The sequence below is a fragment of the Grampus griseus genome, assembly GCF_964374135.1.
Source record: "Grampus griseus genome assembly, chromosome: 12".
NCBI lineage: Eukaryota > Metazoa > Chordata > Mammalia > Artiodactyla > Delphinidae > Grampus > Grampus griseus.
Genome location: NC_139006.1, coordinates 20475970 through 20485453, shown reverse-complemented (window position 1 = coordinate 20485453; position 9484 = coordinate 20475970). Strand labels below are relative to the sequence as shown.

At 50.0% G+C, this 9484-nt stretch overlaps 1 long non-coding RNA gene across 1 annotated transcript; it reads right to left on the bottom strand.

Moving 5' to 3' along the window:
* Nucleotides 1–894: 894 nt before the first annotated feature.
* Nucleotides 895–8479, bottom strand: LOC309830942. The gene is made up of 3 exons (XR_014297551.1): nt 8386–8479; nt 4882–4966; nt 895–1031 (listed from the first exon to the last, which is right to left on the bottom strand). It is a non-coding gene; the product is annotated as an uncharacterized lncRNA (long non-coding RNA).
* Nucleotides 8480–9484: the final 1005 nt, after the last annotated feature.

The window sequence follows — 9484 nt, the reverse complement described above, 5'->3', positions numbered from 1 at the left end:
CTTATAAGATACTGAAATCTTATCCTTCAAGCTCAGCTCACTTGTCAGTACTTCTGGGAGCCTTCTAGACTCTCCCAGGAGCAGAAATCCTACCTTCCTCCAAGGCATGTAGACCGTGCTCAGATCAGGATTGCAAAAATCCTGTTTATGGCTTCCTTCAACCTTTCTGACTGGGCAGGCTGTCACACCTACAAAGAGTAGCATTGCTCAACCAGGGGTAGCAGGTAATTGGCACACAGAGCAGAACTCTCCTAGCCGTGCACACGGCAGACATTGCTAATCAATCATAGCATCCTTTCTTTCCAAGCCCTTGAGCTTCGAGGAGGCCATGAGCAATTGACTGGAGTTGACACCAAGATGATGCCTTAATGGCTTCTCACTTCCAAGTGTCATTAACTACAGCCTTTAGATAAATGGCCTCCAGAAGCTTGTCTTCAGGGCTCCCTCAGCCATCAGACTGGTAGGCTCTTGAGGGCATAACAATGACATTTGTTTCAGCATCTCCTCCTCTTGGCACAGAGCCTGGCGAACACTAGGCACTGAAGAATGTCTGTCAAACAGGGGGAACTGGGGAGAACGCATCAGGTGGTGCTGACAAATGCAGAAGTACCTCACTGAGGCTACTCCAAGCCCTAGGAGCTCTCCTGGACCCTGCTTCCCACTCTCTCTCCTTTGGTCTCCAGGGAGCAGAGAGTCTGGAGCCCAGGAAACCCAAGCCATAGGCTCACTGAGATCAGCCCCAAATCAAACAATGGTTTCCCCACGACTAACTGCACAGAGATACAAGGTCAAAGATAAAAGATCCTCAGACCAAGAAGAGAACAATGAGAAGGAGAGAAATCATCTCACCAGGTCCTAGCACCTCCCCAAGGCTCCGTGTTTTTATTTTAAAATGGGGATAATAGGAGTCTCTACCCGGCAGGACTGTTGAGAGATAATGAACGGAAAGTCCTCATTGGTGTCTGATAAATAGGAGTTGATGTGGATGATGAAGATGATGATGATGGTGTCACGCTGCTCACAGAGACTCCCTACGGAGAGAAAAGTACCTTCAGAGAAGCCTGAGCTCCAGCCTCTCCCTGATTCCCAACCTCCTGAGACCTCCCACCCCTGGGAGAGGTGCCAGGAAGAAGGCCAAAGAGGCAGCCTTCCCCTCAGAAGAGGAGGACTGAGTCCCTTGGCAGGGAGAAGGGAAGGAGCCTTTTCTCTGGAGATAGTATGTCCTGCCATGATCACTCTTGGTCCCATTTTATAGCTGGGAAAACTAAGACCCATGAAACAATGGAATTAGCCTAGTCTCATGGAGTAACAATCCTCTGCATCTGAACCCAGGATCTGTTGATTGCAGTGCCCATGGCATTTGCACAGAACCATTCTACCTTGTTGGAAAGGTACCCACACCGGTCACTCACTCACCCATTTACCCTCTTTGGTGTTATTGAGCATGCTCTGGAGGAGTTCACAGTCTACTCGGGGAAATGGGGTGTGATCTGACATGCCATTAAATTATTTCAGTATCACAAGGAAGAGCTTTCTAGCTCAGTTTGGGGAAAATTTCATAGAAGGGCTATGTTGGTTGGGTTTTGCAGTATGAGTAGGGGTTCATTGGGGGCTAAATGGAGGAAGGGCATTTTGGGCAGAGGAGATGGTAGGAGCAAAGGCAGGGATCCATGAAAAAGCATGATGTGTTTGGAGACCATTGAGCAGAATTGAGTGTCCCATCTTAGGCAGTATGGTGGTGTAGCTGCAGGAGACAAGACCAGGAGATAGATCAAACCAGAGCCTGGAGGTCCTCCCATAGCATTTAGGCTTTTCCCTGTGGGCAGAGGAGTCACGAAGATGTGTCCCAGTTCAACTGTTTCCACTTCCCCTTACACTCAGCTGCCTGGCACCGGGATGCTCTCACCAAGGTCAAATGGAAACGTGGGATGGGGCAAAGATCAGCATGGACCTTTCTGCACGGATCATGCTGCTCTCCTGGAGAGATCGTGCCCAGCTTCTACTCCAGGAATTTAAACCACAGAGACTCAGAAGCACAGAATCCCACCATTAAGACCTCTCCAACTCATGGACCCAACGATTTAGAGAACTGTAGCATTCATCTACTCATTTAGTCATTTGGTTAATAAAGTTGAAAAGCCCCCAGCAGATAGTGTATCAGTCAGTTACTGCTGTGAAACAAACCACCCCAAATCAGTGAGTTATATCAACAATCACTTATTGATTGGTTATTTGCCTGGGACTCATCTTGGCTGGACTCATTCATGCCAAGATGAGGGAGTGTACATGACCCTCTCAAGAAATCTGGCTCTGAGGACACAGAATCTGTGAACCATAGCCACTGCGATCACTCGCGGCTTCCTAAGGGGTGAGCTGGGGCTTGTGCCAGTGGGGTCCCCAGCCCTGGTTGGGGTGGGGAGAATCAGGAACACCCAGACACGGTCATGTCTGGATGGGAGAAATCCTCATTTGGATTGGGGGATCCAATTGTTGCTTGAGGCTGGGTCCATCTCATCCAGTGGTCAAGACCCCACCCCAGGTCCACATTGCTCAGCAGTCCCACCCTCAGAACACCCCCCAATGGCTGCCCACCCAGCTGCGACAGCATGCAGGCTCCCCCTCTATCTTCAGCGGCAACCCCCTTGGGGAGGAGAGAGCAGATAGCAAAACCGTGCTATTTACAAGCTTTCAAATGGGTTATTGAATCATAAACCGAAATCACAGGCTGTAACCAAATCAGCAAGGACCAGATTCAATAAAGTGAAAAAGGAGGGGGAATAAAAATCCCACCTAGAAGCTTGTTAAAGCCTTCTCTGCCTCTCCTGGCCTTGCTTTCTGAACATCTCACTCTTTCTGGTGAATAAACCCAGCCGGGTCTGGTTTGATGCTGGTGCTATTAATTCCATATGTGGTTTATGAGTGGAGGAAAAGGCTGTCATTACATGCCGCTGGAACTTGAAAAGAACCCAGTGGGCACTTCATTGCCGCCTTGCTGGAGCGGCCGATGCCTCTGCTGAGTTGGGAGTGTCTCAAATTCTAACACAAGAAAACTTTTAGGGTGGGGGGCGTGCACGCCACCGTCTTGTGGTGACTGTGACATCTCCATGTATGGGGGCTCTCTGCTCCTAAGGAGGTCCTGGGGTCATCCAATGACCTTCCTCTGGTGCCATATATGTGTGCACCGGACTTTACAGTTTACAAAGCACCTTTGTGTGGTTTATCTGAATTATGATACAAGCTCAGAAGGCACAGTGCCCGGCCTGAAGGAGTCACCCCAGACTATCAGCTGGGATGTTATCATCATTATTTCCTATTAACTGCGTGTCTACTCTGCATGAGATGCTAAATGTATGTTACCTATAATTCTTCAATCAAATTCTGTAAAACCGGAATTATCGTGCCCATTTTACAGATGAAGACTCAGACTCAGACTTGCACAAAGGCATCTTCGGGGCAGATTTAGGAATCAAGCTCCGGCTGCAGTGCTCCGAAGCCACGTTCCCGGCACACGCGATAACTCTGAGAGGGAGGCAGAGCCCCACTTGGATTTATTCTGCCTGTTTATTAGGCGAGTAAACTGAGTCTCAGTAAGTTTAGGTGGCCACAGGGCACAGTCCAACGGGTCCCGGGGAGACATCATTTCCTTTTTCTGAGCTAGCTGCACGGACACTTATTACTTAAGAGGTTACATTGGTGCTGGAAATTTCCTTTCACTTAGGCTAACCAGACGTCTCATTTCACAGGTGGGAAAACCGAGGCTTGGAGATGTTCGTGACTTGTCCAAGGTCACTCGGCCCGGAGGTGGTCAGAGCTAGGATCTGCACCTACAGCTGTCTGTCTCCAGAGTTTATACTCCTGCCATAGCTATTCCATTTCTGGAAAAGCAATTGTCGTGGCTCAGATGCCAAGCCCTGCCTCCCTGGATGGGCCTGCCAAAACCAGCCCTGCTTTGATGAAGGCCAAGTACATCCTTTGCCAGCCTGAAATTGGATTCCCCGGCCTAAAATCACCTGCATGTATCCCTGACTTTCAGGTTCAGATCAGACATTGTGTAGCACAACAGATAAGAACTCAGGATCTGGCTTCAAATCCCAGCTCTACCAACTTCCATCTGAACCTTTTTCAAGCCTCAACTTTCTTACCTTTAAAGTAGAGATGATAATAACAGCATCTTTCTTATAGGGTTGCTGTGAAATCAACACGCATAGCTAATATCTAATGAGTACCAGACACTCTTTTAAGCCCTGTACGTGTGTTAGTCCTAATCCTAGATGTATCACCATTTTAGAGATGAGAAAACCAAGACAGTGATTTGCCCAAGGTCTCGTGGAGTTGGAGTCTGTACCCAGGTAGGCTTGCTCCAGGGCCCCGTTGTTTGCAGTGACCCTAGGCTGCCTCTTGGTTTAATGAAGCAATGTGGTAGTCAGACATGGGAAAACCTAATGACCATCACATCTTTTTGTATTCTGGAGGATGTTAATGTTTTATCATGCAAAAGGAGGATTCCAGTTAACAATGACAAAAGCCATCCCCTGCAGGGCTGGAATGTTTGCCAGAGAACTGAGATCCACTCCCACAGAAGGTCCATCTGACCCAGGCCTCTAGGCCAGCCCTGCTCCCTGCACTTAACTCTCCACTCAAACCAACACTTCTTCAATTCGTGAATATGCCCAACGCAGTTTCATGCCCCTGGTCCTTTGCACATGCCTCTCCTGATGCCTGATTTTCTTTCCTTCCTTTGTACTACCAGCAAACACATACCTAAGAGATTCAGCTCAAAAACTACCTCCTTCTTAAAGCCTCTCAAAACCGCCCAAGCAGAATGAATTCTCCTTTCTCTGTGCTTCCTACAGCTGTAGTGAATTCCCCTCGGATCCTTACCAATCCTGGGTTCTCATGGCAGGTCTGTGTGTCTGTCTCCTTCACCAAGGAGTCCTTGAGGGCAGGAACTGGGATATATTCATTTCTGTGGGATCAAACAATGCTGATTGAGTGAATGAATGAATGAAGTTTCTGCCCTGGCTGGACTGTAGCCGACATCTCATCATCGGTCCTATGAGAACTGAATTCTGGTCCCGGCTTCGCCACGGCCTCCCTGTGTTCTCTTGGAAAAGGCATGTTGCTTTTAAGCGCCTCAGTTTCCCCATCTGTAAGATGACAGGTGCGGACCAGCTGGCCTCCAAGAGCTTTCTGTGACTGCAGCTTTTTCATCACCCCACTCCGCCCCGTGCCTCCAGGGACCCCATCACAGTAGTGGGGCTTCCCTGCACCCTTGTCTCCCTTACCTCTCCCCCCCCGCACCACCCAGCAGGTCCTGGAGGTTTTCCTGCCAAAATCTCTCTCGAATCTGTCTTCTTCTCGCCGTTTCCCGCTGCCTTCCTGATGCCGGCAGCCCTCATCTCTCGCCTGGATGCCTGCAGTAGCCTTAACACATCTCTGCCAGCTCCCTCCAGCCATTGCACACTCAGCAATACGTGTGATCTTTTCAAAACACAAACTCAGCCATGTCTCAGCCCTGATGAGCCCCTCCCATGCCTCCTCCGGGCCCCAGGCTGTGGACCAGAGACCTTCCGGAAGGGGATGGCTAGCCCTCTCCACCACGCATGCCCCTTCCATGACTCTGGTCATGTTGACCTTCCCGTGATTTGCACTGACTTGCTTGGTCCACACGCCAGCCTTCGCACATGGCTTTCCCTCTGTCTAGAAAGTTCTCTTCCCCCTCCCGGTGATCAGATTTCAGCCTGATTTTCAGAAGCGTTAATCTGAGGAAGCTCAGAGACGCCTTGCAGGACCTCCCCAGACCAGACCAATCGTTCCTACTATATCAGCTCTCCGAGCTCCCTTTCCTCTCTTTCACAGCCCTTATCCCGGTTTCCAGTTTAATTTTACTTGAGAGATTTTGCTGAACTCTTTTCTCCACCCCTGTACTGTGAGCCAGATAAAGGTAGGACACGCTTGCCGGATCCCTCCCACCCCACCCGCCTCATTATATCTGCAGCATCCAGCCCTGTGCCTGGCAAGAACTCACAAATATTTACAAAATAAATGAATGTGTCCTCCAGCTCCGGGAAATGGGCTGAAGGAGCAGTCACATCATCTGTCTGGTGCAGACCTCAGTTTCACTAACTCTGAAATGGGCTCGTGATCGCCCATCTCTCTGCACTTGTCACTGCTCTGCTGGAGGCTCCAAAACCGCCCAGAGCAGAGTGAGATGCTCCGAGGCCTGGAAGGCACAAAAGCCAAGGGCTGGAGTTGGGAGGGACCCCGGGCATCGTCAGGATGACCGGGCCACCACCGGTTTTTGTGACCATCTGCTCACCTCACTGAGAGCTGGGCAGTGGAGCCAGGACTCCAAGTCCTGAGAAGGACTGGAGAAATGTATGTTCAGTTTGCAGACCTGCCGAAGGGACAGAGTCAGTCACTGCGTCCTGGTCGCTGTGCTCATTGCTCTGCAGAGTCAAGGTCAGGAGGAGATGTCAAGGGGCTTCTCCGGGACTTTCAGAAGAAACTGCAGGGTCTGTGCTTCATTCCCCAGATGAGAACCACAGGGCTTTCAGCCTTGGGCTTGTCCAGTGTGGTTCAGCGAACCAGATTTTCAAATGCCCCGGGGAAACTCTCTTTTCTAATCATCTACGTTTAAACAGACGGCATTCTGGTTTATCTGTAGCTGGTGTCATTCATTCAGAATGATCTCCTGAATGCGGGTGCTGGGCTGGCCCTGGGGGGTGGGGCACCCTGGGGGGTGCTGGGCTGGCCCTCAGGGGTGGAGGCAGGCAAGGCCACTGTCTTTTCCGGGCCCAGAGGTGAAGCCCGTGTTTTCCGGGTGCAGAGGTGGGCAAGAGGAAGCAGGGGCCTCTGTGGGAGCAGGCTTGTTTGGGGGTGAGTGGGGAGTCGCAAATATCTCCATGAAGAAGTGATTTTTTTAAATTATGGTGAAACAGAGGTAACGAAATTTACCCTTTTAACCATTTTTAAGTGTACAGCTCAGTTGCACTTGGTTGTGCAAACATCACCACAATCCATGTCCAGAACTTTGTCATCACACCAAGCCGAAACTCTGTATCCAGTAAATTATAACTGTTTATTATGCCCTCCCCTCACCCCTGACAACCTCCTCTCTACTTTCTGTCTCTATGAATTTGACTGCTCTCTGTACCCCATATAAATGCACTCATACAGTATCTGTCTGGTTTATGTCACTCAGCATCATGTCTTCAAGGTTTATCCCTGTTGTAGCACATGTCCTAATTTCCTTCCTTGCTGAGGCTGAATAATATTCCATTGTATGGACAGACCGAATTTTATTTAGCCATTTACCCATCAGTGGACACCTGGATGCTTTTTACTGTTTGGTTCTTGTGAACTGTGTTGCTGTGAACATTAGCGGGAAATAGTAACATTCATGGTAATAAGGCTACGAGGGGTTACAGAAAGGGCTTTAGGATTAGACCTGTGTTCCAATCCTCATGCTGCCATTAACCAGCTGTGTGACCTCAGGCAAGTTACTTAACCTCTCTGAGCCTCCATTTTCTCTTCTCTAAGAAGAGGGAAAGAACACACGTCTCCTAGTGTCAATGGGCGTGGAGGGTGGTGACGGACTCAGAGCAGGTGCTCAGTAATGTACTAGGAATCACCCCTTTCATGCTCCTGCCCAGGACTGCCAAGTGTGAATACGCGTGTTGCTCACTGCCCAAGGGCACCTGGCCCAAGTACTTGACTTGCTGGTTTGAATCCAGGGGACAGTTTCTGCCTGGAAGGGGCACCTGTGTCCCACCCACCCAAAGGCACATATATGCTTGCTCAGCCCCCAGTCTCAATCAACATAGGCACCCAGGTTTACACCTGCTTGACAAGTGAGGGGTGGTAAAAAAAAAAAGCACAGAGAGGCTAATTAATCAGCCCAAGGCCACACAGTGGCACTTGGACCCCTTCAGGTATGAGAACCTGGCTCCAGGCCCGGAGAACAGAGCGATATGTGCAGCCCTGAACCTCATGCAGGCGAGCAGAGAGGAGGGACCCGGGCTGCCCCTCAGCCTCCCACCCCCTCCCCCTCTCCTATTAAGAAGCGGAAACTGAAATGAAAAATTCAAACCTCCGTCTGGTTCATGGTTAGGCCCCACCTTAGGGAGGTGGCCTCGGAGTGGCTGCTGATACAGGGCTCCGTGTTGTTAAATGTGCCCCCCTCTCAGCCCCTCCCCGACGGGTTCTTTCCATCCTGGGATCATTTTCCAGACAGCCCAGAGCCTGGCTCGCCAGACTATTTAGTCTGGGTTTGGTGACCCCCGTCTGACTGCAGGCAGGACGTGCTCAGGTTTCTGGCCTCCTTGGTACAATCACTGCGGCCCCCCTCCTGCCCCCGCCCTGACTTCTTACACAAACACTTACCTTCAGGCCCAGGACTTCCTGGCACGCTTGCATCAGACCCGGCCACCGGCTTCCAGAAGGGCGCTCCATCCAATGCCCGACAACGCAGCCCTCTGTCCAGAGTTCTGTGGGCCCAAGCATCATTCTCAAACACAGAAACTTAGCTGGATGGCATTCCCATCGCTGCTATCCCTCCTCGAGTCTCTCCGACCCTGCCCACTGGATAGATAAGTTCATTCAAAGAAAAATAAGTGATGGGAATTCAAAATATCTTTCCATCTGTTCACGGGTGCTAGATTAGCTATTTGTCTTGCTCCATGTCTCAGGTGGGGAAACTGAGGCCCCAGAGGGCGAGAGAAAGGAAAGAGTCAAGCCCCTGAGGTGGGAAGGGGCAAAACCAGGAACCGGAAGTCAGATCTTCGGGCTCCCAGGTCATGTCAATGTCAACGCAATTCAGCTTTTGTCTGTACTCCCTCTGGGTTCTGCACTGCCTTTCAACGATGCTTTCTGAGAATCTTCTGACACTTCCTGAGACACTTGGGTATCCTGGAAGTAGAGCTACCTTATTTATGGCATCTTACTTGGGTGCACCGAAGTAGGAGAGGGAGATGTTGGTGGCCTCTGCATCCTATGGGGTTTTGATGCCAGAAGTCAAGTTCCTTTAAAAACCTGCATGCTTGGCACCCTGCCAGAAGTGTGGACAGTAACCAGTACTAATGACTCCCATTTATTAAGCGCTCACCATGCGCCGGGCATTGTGGGAAGTTCTCTACGTGCAATTCTCTCAGTAGGTTGAGGTAAGGATTATGTCTACAACCCATTTTACAGGTAAAGAAACTGAGGCCCTGCATGGGAAAATGACTTGGAGAAGGTCACACAGCCGGCAAGCAGAAGAGCCTGCATTCAGGTGTCTTTGACATCTTTCTGTATTTCTTTCTTTACCATGAACGTGTTTGATTTTTATCGTACAAAAACAAAACAATATAATCCACAGTAACAATAGCAGGGAGCAATGTTATCCATCTTGGTGCCCAAATACATTACATGTTATCTAGCCTCCTTCAATTCTCCCTTTCACACACACACACTGGGGCTAACTGCTGTGGACAGTTTGGTGTCT